Here is a 3,712-nt window from a genome sequence, read left to right as displayed (position 1 = left end):
AACTCCTACCCACCCACCCCACTTCTTAGCAACCGCTAGTCATTTATCCATCTCTATAATTTATTTCAAGAATATATGGATGGAATCATAAAATTAGTGACCTTTGGCATAGACAGTTTTTTAACTTACCATAATTCCCTATAGATTCATCTAAGTTGGTTCACTCCTTTTTATTGATGAGTGGTACACCCATTGAATGATATGTGGTCTGTTTCTTTCTTTTGGCTCTTATAAATAAAGTTTTTATGAAGACAAAATTTTATTTCTCTAGAATAAATGCCCAAGAATGTAATCGATGAGTTGTACACAGGGCTTGTTTAGTTTTCCAATTAAATAGCAAACTGTTTTACAGGATGGCTGTATCAGTTTATATTTCCACCATCAATGTGTGAATGATTCAGGTTATTTGTATCCTTGTCAGCATTTTATATTGGCACTATTCCTTATTTTAGCCATTCTGATAGGTGTAGTTTTAATTTCACTTCTTTCATGGATAATTATATTGAACACATTTTCATGTGTTTACCTGTTATCTGTGTATCCTCTTTAGTGAAATGTGTTTGTGTGTTTGCCTATTTTCTAGTTGCATTGCTTGTTTATTTTACTGTTGAGTTTTGCAAGTTTTTTATATATTCTGGATACTAATTCTTATCAGATATGTCTTTTGTAAATATTTTCTCCAAGTCATAATTTGTTTTTCTATCCTTTTCCCATGAGCTTTCACAGAATTAAAGCTTTTAATTTTGATGAGATCCAATTTATCATTTTTCCCCGTTTATATATTTGTCCTTTACTGTCAGCTCTCATAATTATTTTCCTGGTCCCAGAGATTAGAGAATTTATTTTATAATTTTTTTCTAAAAGTTTTATAGTTTTATGTGTCACATTTAAATCTATGATCAATTTTGAAATTTTTGTTCTTTAAGGTATGGTTTCCCTTCATTTATGTCCAATTACTGTACCACAAACTCAATTGGTTTTCCATATTTGTCAAAAATCAGTTGGGAATATTTGTATGGGTCCCTTTCTAAAACACTATCTTGATTAATGTAGCTATAAAGTAAAATAATATCAGTGTGGTTTATTCTACATTATTCTTTTTTCTCAATTTTCTTTTAGCTACTTAGGCCTTATGACTTTTCACATGCAGGCATATCTCAGTGATAATGCAGGTTTTGGTTCCAGACCATCAAAATGAAATGAATAACTCAATAAAACTAATTACACATTTTTTTTTGTTTCCAAGTGAATATAAAAATTATGTCAATACTTAAATGTAGTCTATTAATTGTGCAAAATCATTATGTCTAAAAAACAATGCACATGCCTTAAATACAAAATGCATTATTGCTAAAAATTGTTAACAATTATCTGAGCCTTCAGAAACTCATAATGGAGAGTCTTACCATCAATTTGTAAAATATATAATATCAGCCAAGCCTGGGGCCCAAAACAGGAAGTGCCTGACATTGACATGCACTGGAGTCCCTCTAAAGAGGCCCCAGAACCAACAAAGCTTTTGGCTGGCTTCAGACCATATTAGAACATGACAAAATTAGCTCCACAGATGGCACACCAATGGAGGTCTTGGCAGGCACCATAACCTGCTAGGGTGAATTCCTCCTCGGGAGAGCAACCCAATAAAGCAACTCATACACTGTAGATTGGGTCAATACTAACAGGCAGACAGCCTAGGGGTCAATTTTGAATTATTTTTTTCCCATAAGGTATGGTTTCCCCTCCATTTTTCTCTAACTGCTATGCCACAAACTCCATTGGTTCTCCATATTTGTCAAAAATCAGTTGGTTGACCAACAGCAATTAAGACTCAATTACTAAACATAATACACTTTAGGTCCATCTATGCTGTAACAAATGTTAAGTTTCATTCCTTTTTTGGGGCTGAGTAATATTCCATTGTATATCTGTATCACAGTTTTTTATCCATTCATCTATTGATGGGAGCTTGGGTTGCTTCCATATCTTGGCTATTGTATGGCATATCTCAGTGATATTGCAGGTCTTGGTTCCTGCACATAAGCTACATAAGCTACACAAGAGACATTCCTCAAGCACCCAGCTCAGGTACTCAAACCCTATTACGTAAGATCACCTATCCAGACTGAGAGCTACAAAAAATCCACTGACTACATAGAAATAAACCCTGAGAAGCAGCCAAAATAAGGAGACAAATAAACATGTTATAAAGGAATAGAAGAAATCTCCAGATAAAGAAATTAATGAAATGCAGACAAGCAATCTAGTAGATACAAAGTTAAAAACAATGGTTATAAGGATGCTCAAGGAAATTAGGGATAAAATGAATGAACTCAGTGAGAACTTCAACATACAGATAGCATAAAAAGGACATGGGAACCATAATAAAGAACCAGCAGAAATGAAAAATACAATATCTGAATGAAGACTGCATTACAAGGAATCAATATTAGATTAGATGAATCAGCAATTTGGAAGACAAGGTAGCAGAAAACACCTAATCAGAGCAGCAAAAACAAAAAAAAAAGAATTTTAAAAAAGGAGGCTAGCTTAAAGTACCTTTGGTACAGCATGAAACATAACAACATCCACATCAGAAGGGTAACAGAAAGAGAAAAGAGTGAGAAAGACAATAAGAACATATTTGAAGAAATAGTGATTGAAAACTTTCCTAATATGGTGAAGGAAAAATATATACAACTCTAGGATGTGTAGAGAGTCCTAAACAAGATGAACCCAAAGAGGACCACACCAACACATGTCACAATTAAAATGACAAAGGTTAAAGATGAAGATGAATCTTAAAAGCAGCAAGAAAGTTATCTACAAAGGAGTGCCCATAGAATGCCAGCTGATTTTCCAACAGAAACTTTTTAGGCCAGAACAGATTGCAATGAAATATTCAAAGTGATGAAAAGCAAGGACCTACAACCAAGACTCCTCTACCTAGCAAGGCTATCATTTGAAATTGAAGGAGAAATAAATAGCTTCACAGACAGTAAAAAACTAAAGGTGTTAATTACAAACAAAAGTCATGAACTGAATGGTTTCATAGGTGAATTTTAGCAAACATTCCAAGAAGAATTAACATCTATTGTCCTCAAATTCATCCAAAAATTTCAACAGGAGAAGGACACCATCACTCATTTTATGAGGCTGGAATTATTCTGATTCCAAACCCACAAAAACAGAATACAAAGAAATAACATTACAGGCCAATATACTCAACAAAATATTAGCAAACCAAACTTATCAATCTATATATATATAAAAAAGCCTAAGCGACCAGTCAACCAATTGACTGGTTCACTGGTTGCTATGATGCGCACTGACCACCAGGGGGCTGACATTCAATGCAGTAGCTGCCCCTTGGTGGTCAATGTGCTCCCACAGCAGAAGTGCTGCTCAGCTGACCGACAGGCACCAGATGCAGGGCTCACAGCTGGCTGCCGCAGCCCAGAGACTGCAGCGGAGCATCAGGGAGCCTACCGAGCGGAGGCGGTGGCAGGCACAGCCAGGCCAGGATGAGCAGGAGCAGCAGGTGGGAGCAGCAAGTGGCGTTGGACTGCTGGTTTCAGCCCGATCCCCACAGGCCATACGAAGGGACCCCACCAATGCATGAATCTGTGCACTGGGCCTCTAGTATGTTATAAAGATCATACACCATTGTCAAGTGACACTTATTCCTGGGGTACAATGATGATTCAATATTCTT

The sequence above is a fragment of the Myotis davidii genome, unplaced genomic scaffold, assembly GCF_000327345.1.
Source record: "Myotis davidii unplaced genomic scaffold, ASM32734v1 scaffold1715, whole genome shotgun sequence".
Lineage (NCBI taxonomy): Eukaryota > Metazoa > Chordata > Mammalia > Chiroptera > Vespertilionidae > Myotis > Myotis davidii.
This window is presented reverse-complemented; position numbering follows the sequence as displayed.